The sequence below is a fragment of the Rhipicephalus sanguineus genome, chromosome 4 (genome assembly GCF_013339695.2).
Source record: "Rhipicephalus sanguineus isolate Rsan-2018 chromosome 4, BIME_Rsan_1.4, whole genome shotgun sequence".
In the NCBI taxonomy this organism is placed as follows: Eukaryota; Metazoa; Arthropoda; class Arachnida; order Ixodida; family Ixodidae; genus Rhipicephalus; species Rhipicephalus sanguineus.
The window spans coordinates 154,363,726-154,375,337 of NC_051179.1; the positions used below are offsets into that span (position 1 = coordinate 154,363,726).

General features: G+C 49.1%; 1 long non-coding RNA gene across 1 annotated transcript; it reads right to left on the bottom strand.

Annotated features, from left to right (window-relative positions):
• Nucleotides 1–589: 589 nt before the first annotated feature.
• LOC119389068 (uncharacterized) lies at nt 590–10,420 on the bottom strand. Its single transcript, XR_005182986.2, has 3 exons — nt 10,237–10,420; nt 2,292–2,367; nt 590–749 (listed from the first exon to the last, which is right to left on the bottom strand). It is a non-coding gene; the product is annotated as an uncharacterized LOC119389068 (long non-coding RNA).
• Between the last annotated feature and the right edge of the window lie 1,192 nt (nt 10,421–11,612).

The window sequence follows — 11,612 nt, forward strand, 5'->3', positions numbered from 1 at the left end:
TAGATTAAAACCTCGCACTCTATATAGATATTGCTGAGCCTTGTATTTTTAAGTCCATCAGGTAAGCTTTTCGGAGTTTTGGCACTTCTAACTTTTGTGAGACTTCATTCTGCGGCAGTTAAGAAACGTTTAGCTATAGGTAAGTATATACTCGACATTTACAACATATCAGCAAAAAATTGCCGGAGAATGTATGGTCCTGTCAAGTCAGGGACATGCTCATAATCTACGGGCAAACCTAGGATTAGTGACACTGTCCTACGCAGTTTACACACACACACACACACACACACACACACACACACACACACACACACACACACACACACACACACACACACACACACACACACACACACACACACACACACACACACACACGCACGCACACACACACACACACACGCACACACACACACACACACACACACACACACACGCACAAGCACACACACACACACACAGACACACACACACACACACACACACACACACACACACACGTGCACAAGCGCAGTGTGCGATGAACGAGTACGAGCTTTGTTGCATCAATGAGGGGCAATTAAAAGAACATCACAAATGCAAAAACTGACGTGCTATTCAAGGTTTTATTCGTGTCATTTACCCACATTCGACAATAAGGCATGAGTACAGTTGCCCTGCCCAGCGTTAGGATGGCCAAATTTTGATGCGACAACGCATTGGCATCCCGGATGGCAAGTATGTCTTCCATTTTCATGAAGAATGCACTGAGGACGAAGAGAAACAACATAGTCAATTCGCATAGAGCTAGAAAATTATAAATATTAATGCTAGTTATGTGGTGTCTTATGGTTTGGTGAGCCAATGTAAGTAAAATTTAAGCTTTGCTGCTGTTTAATAACTGCAACTGCGTGAGGAGCACAGCGAAATTGTATTTGTCAAAAGATGCTAAAATGGACATCAATACAAATAAAAAACGATAGTAAACAGAACATTCATGTTAAAGCACAAAGCTTTTAAGCGCACATAAAACGAGGACCGAAGATTTAAGAACTTGACAGCACAGCGCTGCGCTGTGCTGTCATCCTTGTTCTTCCGTCTGTGCCATCCTTTGTTGCATGGGCGTAATCGCGATGACTAGACTTCGAGAGCGAGTGGCCTTTCCTGGCAAAACGCGCACCATTCTGGACTCTCGGCAGCGTTTTCTTGTTCTTGGCATCTATTGAAGGCCTTGAAAAGTGTTCCAGCTCTTCTTCTTCTGAGCTCGTTTTAGCCCGCGCCGTTTCGGATCACTCTTTTTCTTGAAGGATTAGATCGATGCCCAAATTCTTCATTGCAGTTGACTTTTGTTTCAAATATAACGTCTTAGGACGAAAGAAGGACATGATACTGTAGCGCAACACTCCAAAAGAAACAGTAAGAGGCCAGGGGCGTATCCAGGAGGGGCAGGGGGGGCACACTGGGCCCGTGCCCCCCCCCCGAAATTTATTTCCCCATGGGATATAGAGGACAAAATGACACTCGACCCCACTTATCTGCCCGGGACCAATGCCGGATCAAGGAGGTGCCCCCCCCCCCCCGAAAAATTTTTTTTGCCTACGCCACTGTGAGAGGCAACAAAAAGGAGTAGCAAAGTCGGCTCCTACTTTTTACATTCGAGTTTTGCCCTACAACATCACGTCCTTCAGTAAGCGACAACTCGCCCTAGAAAAAGCAGTTGTGGAGCGAAAGAAGGGTAGCAAAGCAACTAGGACACAAATGAAACTAATTGGATGTGGCCGTGTTGGTTATTTTGGTCACAACTGCTGACGTAGCGCTGGTTTAATGGATCTGGCTCAGTTGGATACAAACAGGTGCAGCAATTGGCTTATTTTTTATTCAAAGCTACATTTTTGAGTTCACGTGACAATATGGAATTTCCACATTTTGATTACAGCTGTTTTAAAAGTGAAAGTTACTTAGGCGTGCTTTACGCTACCGTGAAATTTAGCTCAGTTTCGGTTTCTCGATTTGGCTCTTTTAGGAAAAAACAAACGCCACATATGTCGTGTGTCCTTTCTAACTTCATCGACAGCTACACATGAATCTTGCACGATCTAATACGTAATGACAAAGGTTAAACGGTCCACGATAAAACCTGTCAGCACTAACTTTTTAATGAGGCATTCTCTTCTAAAGTAGTTTTATGCACTGTAAGTTCCACCACGGCGTCTGAGTGTCTGACTACAGTTACTTATTGCCTTGGTTATAAATTTAGAAATGCTTGTGTTGGTTCAACTACGACGTGAATGGTGAAGGCGAGTTCTTACCGGTCCTCTACATATTTCACGCAAGGTTTTTTGTCGAGGTGAAGGGTGCAGATTTCTTTGAGGACTCACGCTGCGCCTGAAACGCAAGTACATGGGGGCAAAGTTTAATTGACTGATGCCAAATTATAGGCATCGCCTGTATTTTGGAAATTCAAATTCAAATTCTTTATTTTTTCAAATACATTTGGAATGATTTTCAGGGCTAAAAGCTGCGGCCTGCAGTTTGAGAGAGGCTCGGAAAAGAAAAACACAAGGCAGGGCTTCACTTCTCGGCACATGTGGCGCCCGACCTCTGCGTACATGCTAAATGATGAACGGAAACATGTCGGTAGCGAAAAAATTGTTGAAGTAATGACTCAGCAGAACAGTTAACAGCGAATATGCGAATAGCGAAAAAAATGTTGAGCAGCATTGATCTTCTATAGAATACAGCAAATATGTTACAATAATAAGATAGTACTATAAATGATGACCAAATTTACATTAATTACACAAGAAAACTAGGCAAGAGAAATAAAAATATATTGAAAAGAGAGAAAGAAAGTTTCCGTATATGTACACATATCACTGTAAACAAGAATTAGCCGAGATGGGAGCTTTTCCAGCATATGAGCCCCTAAAACCCCCATGCCCCAATCATTTACTTCGTGGTAGCGGAGTGAAGTCGGCACATGTCGTCGTAAAACGCCCCTTGCTTAATGAGGGAGTTTATGAACGACGTGACCTTGTTAAACTCCCCACGGAGTTTTAGATCACGTGGTTAGAAACTCCCAATGGGAGGTTTAAAAAGTATTTTTGGTCGTGACGTGCGTGTCACGTGGTTAGAAACTCCCTATGGGAGTTTTAAAAACCATTTTTGGTCGTGACGTGCGTGCGTGTGTGAATCTGCGTGTGTGTATGGGCATCTGTTTAGCACGCCGGTGTGAAGCTCCAGTGCCTTGTGTGGGTCGCCGTGTGAGCATTTGTCGGCAGAGAACGAAATTATCAGTGCAGCGAGGATTTGCAACGGCCGGTTGGTTTGTGTAGACGTGTAGGACTATTTTCTCCACTGAACCGTTCTGGTCACAGACAAGTTCAACTCGCGCCAGCGTCCGACCGCGAACACATCGAGCTGGCTGTCCCGTGTTTATTCTCCCGTCAAGCGGCAATGCCCATGCACACGAGTGCAAGCCTCCGACACGCCACGGATACCTCGCTTCAACGTGCCGAGTTACGAAGAAGTGCGAAGAATAATTTCATCGGTAACAAAAGTAAGCCGTTGCGATCGTCAGCGGGTTGTTTCTGGAGTTTCACCGGCTAAAACTTCGAAGCAGTAAGAAGTAGGCTTCGCTACGTCGTCGGCATCAAGCCGGCCGGCGGCCGGTGTGAGAGCTGCGCCGGCGACGCGCTCGCCCCGACCACCGGTAACGCTTGCTTCTCGGAGTGTCACCGAACCGATGTTTCACCGGCTGCAACTTCTAAGCGGTAAGAAGGCTTCGCTACGTCGTCGGTACCAAGCCGGCGGCGCAGCGAACTCGCACCGCCACACCGGTCGCCGTGGTGAGTTCTACGAGCTCGCACCGGCCACCGGTGAAGCAAAGAATATGTTTCACAGAAAATAAAAGCTGCTGGAATGAATAAGTTTAAATTGTCTCTTTTGCGCCTTGCAACCACCGCTGTCAAACGTCTAGCAAGAAGGCGAGCGCCGATACGAGACAGATTGAACCAACATGCGACCGCCGATGCACTGCGAGCAACAGGAACCGCGACTATACGAGCCGTCTCGTTCGTTGTAAGTGCATCGCTCCGTAGCTTAACGCGGATAGCGGACTCGGATAGCGAATTCTGCTCTTTGCAGGCTGTCAATCGCGTCGTCTATTCGTGGTAGTGGATGCACGTCCTTACGAGTGATCTTGTTGAGTCGTCGGTAGTCCACACAGAACCGCACAGAACCGTCCTTCTTCGCAACAAGAACGACAGGAGACGCCCGGGGGCTGTTAGAGCGTCGAATTACATCGCGTCGAAGCATGTCGTCGACTTGGGCGTTGATAGATGTCAGACTCTGCCCAGGCGGCGCTGCGAAAAACACCGCCAACAGCGCCCTCATTGCCATAGGCGTGCGCAGGGTTCCCCATTAGGGGGGGCGAAGCTTCATCGCAGCGCCCCCTCCCACCCTACTAAGTCCATGTATGGGGCAGATTTTGCGCCCCCCCCCCCTCTTAGGTGACTAGAAGGGTCAATGTACGGGGCAGATTTTGCGCCCCCCTTCTTAGATGATTAGGGGGGGGGCCGCCGCCCCCCCTGCCCCCCCCCCCCCCCCTGTGCGCACGCCTATGCTCATCGCAGCCCTGGCGATAACTGGGTAGTACAAAGAGAGCCGTCCGCAAGGAAATGTGCATAGGCCACAATATACTGCCCCCCTCCCTCTTCCGTCGGTGTCGAGGCGCGGTTTCTTGAAAATCAAGGACCTGGAAAGCTTCTTCCGCCAATCCACGATTCAGGAACACAGGAAGCTGATCAAAACAAACTGCGAGTACAATGCAAAAGAAGTTTTGTTATTCTGGCGCGCTGTAACCGCAAGTACAAGCGAGCATCGCACGGCATCGAGTTCGAAGCAAGCCCTCCAACGTCCGTTCTCTAGTGCCTAAATGCGTTAAAATCGGGTATATACGTAATGCCAAAGCGATGAAGTACATACACGATCAATTTACTTAGCTATGTATCTTACGATCAGTGGTACAAAGCTCGCTTTATCAGGGACGAATGGCCCCGGCGATTTTCGCCTCTTCAGTTGCATTCTCCCTTAATTCATCTCTCGTTTCCTGTGCATTGGAGCTGTCTCATTACGCATCCTCAAATGGTCTCCTGATCGTCGCCTTCCGTTTGTATGTACTGAAAATGGGGATACGTGCCTGTCCACTTTCGCGAGGTATAACCAAAGGCAAAAAAAAAAAAACCGTGGCCTCCGAGATAGCCGCTGCAACCGCGGAGGCCACGGGCAAGACAAACCTGATGGTGGCCACGACCAACATTTTGCGATTTACTTGTATGACGCACGTGTTAGCTAGTTAGAACCAGAATTCTGAGCCTTCAAAACGTACGTGCGCGATGCTACGTGCGCGACACTGCGACAACCAATTATAGGTTGTCGCAGTGTGCGCATGTGCGTATCACGGGTCTTCAGTCTGCCGCTAGCTGCTCACTGTGTGTTTACACGGCACGCACCGCGGTCAGAGCCTCTGCTGAGCGTCATAGTCAAGGATACCACGGTTCTCCATCACGGCTACGCAAAACAACAGCAGGGCCGCGTTATCACACTTTCTCATGCGACCGGCTGTGGAGAACGCGGGTACTTCGCTTACCCAACACGCTCGCAACGGCCAGTATCCGGCGTTCTCGCATTTCTTCTTCGTACAACTGTGGAAATCGGTAAAACTGAACTTTGTTATGCGGTCCTTTACGTTCGTGGCAATTCACAACGCAACAGTCGCATCGATCGCGGCGTTTCTTTGTAGCGTGCCGGGCGGTCTCGTCTGCTGTTGTTTTCGCCGTCGTTCTGGCGAGTGATCGAGCAGGCACTTCATGACGGTTCGGTGGCGCGTCTGACTAGCGGTGAGAAATTCACAGCTCTCGTTCTGAGTGTTAAATGAGCAAACACGCGCACTATTAATCTCAATCCTTGTTTCGCACATCGCGCCTGGTCCCACACCAAACTGTGCGAGGGAGTCGGTGTTTGTACTACCCAATACTTCTCCGACAGGTGACGCCACGCGTCTTGGAAACTCCAGAGTCTGACGTCTATTACACAGCGTTCTGTGGGAGATACGCGATATTGACGTTGCCGTAGTGGTGGCTCGGCGCCGGTGTCGATACGATGCGTAAAGGCGGACGTGCGGCCGAGAGAAGTTTGAGCGACATCGAAAGAAGAGCGAAATTCTTCCAACAGGCCCAGAAGCTGGGAGCGCTGGACCAGCGTAAGGTTGTCAGCAATGGAGGAACCAAATACATCAGCGGGTGATGAACCAGACGTGGAAACAGCAATGAGCCTACCGGAACTGTGGCAGTGCATTTCATCTGGTTCGTCCATAACTTGTGCGTCTACGAGGGGTTCCACGCTACCGAGACATTCCCCTCGCACCAACGTGACACTGTACGGGGATGGATTGATAACAAAAATAGAGGTGCTGCCATGAGTGACATGCACGGTCGCGAAAGGCACCAGCAAGCCCTTCTTCGTGGAAACACGGTCAGATGGCGAGAGGAGTACAACGGTGTCGCAGAGACTGGCGCAGTAGACTGACACCGCCGTTGACGAGTCTGTAGGCACCTTGGTGTCGTCTTTGACGAGTACCTTGGTCGCAGCCGATGGACTGTCCGCTGGCGTCAAATCTGAGAATGGTGAGAGTTCTATTTCGGATGGTGCGCAACGAATTACGGCGTCGTGGCGGGAGATAAAATCCCATCCTAGGATGACGTCGTGAGAGCAGGTAGGAATTATGATCAATTCGACGGCGTGCAGGGCATCCTGAATAAGGACGCGAGCTGTGCATACCGCTGTAGGGTGAATACTTTGGGCGCTGGCTGTACGGAGGGAGAGCCCGGAAGGTGGCGTCGTCACTTTTCGTAGTAATCGGCTAAGTTTGGCGTCCATAATGGATACGGCGGCTCCAGTGTCGATAAGGGCAGACGCGCGTACACTGTCCACAAACACGTCTATCACGTTTGGTGGGCTTCCCTGAGGGCTTTCGCAGTTGGATAGCGTCGCAGTCCTTGCCTCGTGGACTGCGACGACTAGTTGTCCTGGTCGCGTGAGACCGGACGTGGCCGCATCGGCGACCGTGAGCGACGTCGTGGAGACGGTGAACGGCGGGTAGATGGTGCGGGGCGGGACGTCGGTGACAGAGGCGGCGCTTGTTCATAATAAGGGCGGCTTGATGGGCTGGTGAGGGTTGATGCGTCTCGAGGCGGATGCACGCGATTGCAGTAGCGTGCGACGTGAACGGCGCAACCGCGCGCAGAGCAGATGAGGTGGTTGTCGGAAGTGCGCCATTGGTTCGCGGGTCCCATCCATGTCGCAGAACAGGATGGACGAGGCGGCTGCTGATATGAGTGCATTGTGGGCAGCAGTCCGGGCCTGGGGATGACGTCGACGTGTGTAGGCGGCACAGCCGCGTCGAAGGCCTGGGGTCTGACGACGGCTTCGGCGTAACTTCGCGGGCCAGCCACAGGAATCGCTGGGGGCGGCCTGGCTACAACTTGCGCGTAGCTTAGCGGCGCAGGCACTGGAGGCGGCTGGTCGTATTCAGGAATGACCTCCGCGATGTCTTGCTGAATCGCTCGGCGGAGGGCAGGCAGAAGTGTAATTGGCGGCTGGTCAACATGCTGCGGTGGAGCGAGAGCCAGTAAAGGGACCTGGCGGGCAATTTCCTCACACACCAACGACTTGCTTTCGGCGAGCAAGGCGGAGTGGTCAGAAATGGCCGACAAGCCAGCGAGATCAGCATCGCGTGATGGCGGTCGGCAGGTCATCAAGCGCTGCCGGCGCAGCTCCTCGTAGCTTCGGCACAGCTTGATGACCTCTGCCACTGTGCGAGGGTTTTTGGTCAGCAGCATGGTGAAAGCATCGTCGTCGATGCCTTTCATAACATTCCTGAATCGGTCAGACTCCGACATGCTCGCGTCGGCTTTCTTGCACAGGTCAAGGATGTCTTCAATGTAGCTCGTGAACGATTCACCTGCCTGCTGAGCTCGTTCATGTAAACGCTGTTCGGCTTTTAGCTTAGGAACGGCAGGGTGGCCAAACACGTCGACAATGGGTGGTCTTGAAATCGGACCACGTCGGGAAATCGGATGCATGGTTGTTGTACCACATACCTGCCACAGCCGCGAGGTAGAAAACCAAGTTGCTCAGCTTGCCTGCTTCATCCCATTTATTGGGGACACTCACCCGTTCGTAAATCGCGAGCCAGTCCTCCACGTCGGTGCCATACGTGCCGGTGAAGACAGGAGGGTCGCGGATACGGGGGACGCTGGGACGAGCGGTACGGGATGGAAGCTCGAGGGGCATCGAATCGAGGTCAAAGTTGTGACGATACAGCACTCTCCACCAATTTTCTATCCACCAATCTTCTAGGCAATCCAACGCATCCGAATCGCGCACCCAATAGAGAAGCATATATGCTTCCACTGCGACGCATTGGTTTTATCACTTGAAGAAAATCTATCAAAACCACAGGACAGAAGAAGACAGACGCAGACAACGCCAGCGTTGTGCGTGTCTGCCTTCTTTCTCGTGTCCCGTGGTCTCGCTAGCTTTTCTTCGAGTAACATGAACCAAATGGATCAGTTATCGAGGTCATATCGCTCTCTACTGCAGCAGCCGTTGGACTTCGCCCGACGCGCTGTCCTTTCGCCCACTGCACTGCCGTCTCTCCAGCTGTTCCTTTTCGGTTGACTCCTCTGTGCGAATCCTTCTCATATGCGTGCAGGTCTTATGGCTAGGAAAACTACACACTGCAGCTTCTGGAAACTAGACAGTGCAACTTGAGAAATCGTGCAACTTCTGGAGGACGAGCTACGTTGACACTCTTGTGAACTGATACTAGGTTGACCTTGAGCACTGGGCGACGCCTGTTGCACATACAAGTCGACACATTCCTGTCAACGTGTTGATCACCACTAGGGTGCTCGTAACTGGCAGAGCAACGCCATTTGCGGGTTGCTCAAGAATGTCCCTGCTCCTACATAGATCGACTTCTTGACATGGTTACTTTCTGACGACAAGAATAGAACGCGGAGAGAAAGCTGATCGATCACGATGTGATCAAGAGCTTCACAACAAAACAGCAAGGAAATCAGTCGAACATGTGCACCGTAGGTATCTATTATGGCGGATACGCTTACGTAGTGAGTCGAAAGCGACGTGCATGGAAACTGTGTGCATATTAAGTGACAAGTCAAGTATGAGAGGCTCGCTCGTCCCAATGATCATAATGAGCCCATGCTTCCTGAAACGGAAACCTTAACGATGATATCGGCGAAATGAGACGGTGAGTAAAATTCTCGTGGAAAAAATTATTGACTGCATTGAGCGAATAAGGAGACATATACACTCAAAGACCCTTGTGTTTCTCTTGCGCGTGACCCATATTACCTCATCAACGGTGGTCTCAAAATGAAATCCTGTGGTACATAAGAAACCCTATTGTTGCGAAAGTACAAGATTGGCTTGAAGTTCGTTTGCTATGCAAGTGGTCTTGTCTTCGAATCAAGCTTGTCCACTTCATTCTGCTATGTCAGCGAAATCATACACCTTTATGTTTACTTTTATGCCATGTACATTTTTATAGACGCGAAAAACGCTGGATAAGCCTAGCTAATCGGTTCGCCGAAAATTGTAGTTCTACGCGTCTTTTGTCCGCGGATGCGATAAGCCAGAACCTAACCGTATACAACTTTGCTGTAAAAAAGCACGCCGCGGTCACTCTTCTCTATGAGGCGCAGTCAAAGTCGTCAAGTTAGGGGACGGCGAAGACGGCTGACAGAACAAACATGCTACTCCGAAACGTGGATCCCTGAACAAGGCATTTCCTTGCGGGCTCCTCAATGTATCTCAGGGCGTGCCACCGCCGAGGGGATACACCACGAAAGCTAGGATGAGTCCGAGCATTCATTACGACGAGGACACCTCGTGCTTAATGAACAATAAGCTACCCCAGTAAGGTGTGCTATTGCACTACATAAAAAAGAATTTGGGCAATATGACATCAAGGATGTAATATACAAGAAGAAAGGGAAGTATACGAGGAGGACAATATTACTCGCTATAGACTAAAAATACAATTCGAGTGTCCATGTAAGCTAGCTACTGTTGCCGCCGCATTGCCCAATTGTAACTCATCATTGCTAATATCGTGGCACCCCATCGTAGTGAAAAATGAGGCATTGCCTTGAAAGGCATACTTACGCCAACGCGACGGTGCTTACAATGACCACCAAGAAAAAAGCTTTGTACGTAAACATTGTATATTGGTAATAAGACGTAAACTGCATAGTGAATAGATATCTTCTGTGCCGCGATCTACACGTTCTTTATGCGCTAAGAATATTCCTGACTTCTAAAATCCAGGCGGACCAGGAGCACTTATATTTGGCGAGTATACACTTGTCTATGACCTATTGTGCTTGCTTATAGCTGCAGCAACAGCTGACGTTAAAAAAGCAGCCAGAATAAAGTGTCATGTAATGCAGTAAGACGCTTTAAATGAATATCTCATATGTCACAGCTAATAAAAGAGAAGAAAGAGCAGCTTTCCACCTAACAAAGTGTTCTTCTTGACCTCTGACAATGGCTCACATTAATACAGGAGATTGGGAAGTAGTGGAATAAATTTTTCCAGTACGTTCTATAGGGAAACACTACTAGATGCTAAGTTACGTAATATCTTAATTTGACTTGCATTTATAAGTAGTGAAATACTTAAAGCCGGCAGAATTTAGGAGGCATTTTTTAGCCTCGTCGATGAATCTCTAAATGGCGAAGAAAAACATACCTGCGACTGTATCCAAGAGTAGAGGCCACAACAAAAGAATAACTTGTTCTGTGATTACAGTGCCAGCTTACAAGTGGTGGTACTAGCATTCTTTTTTTCTTGGAAGCGTCAAACGGCAATGGATAAAAAGAAGTGACGAATCGTTTTCTTCCTGGTATGCAGAAAAGTGTTAGATGCTGGGACATCATGTCTACACATGGGAGCTTATCCTGAGGAGCACATCAATTTATTTTTGACGAACGCTTAGCTTTTTAGCGAATAAGCGATGTAGTGCCACAACGGAATTGTTTTACAGTGAGTTCAGGTTGGACGCTTGGAGTAGCCTGCGCTGCGAGCATGCTACGATTGTGCAATTTTGTATTACATTGCCTCATTCGAAGGCATAACGTTTACTGATATTACGGTTTCCGCGACACTTGTGGCTGGTATGAAGAACTCGCAGATTGCAGGTGTGTGGGCAGAAATTATAGCACAAAATGCAAGTGTTGCGTACCGCTTAGGCACACTGGGCAGTCGGGCGGTGCTAGAAAAAATATCTTACGGCAGGGGTCAACAATGAATGTAGCGCTAAGGTCGACGCATTGTTAGTTCCCATCCGACGTCTACAGGTCTGAGGAGAAATTGCGACATAATATCGCTTTGCGCACGTTCACGTATAAAACAGCGTTACCGATTCTGAACAGAACAATTGGATTGAAAAATCATATACGAAATCGTATTTCGTTTTCCTGCTTTTATGTACCATGAGGATTTACATACGTGTTACGTCATTCACTTGATGCTATAGTGT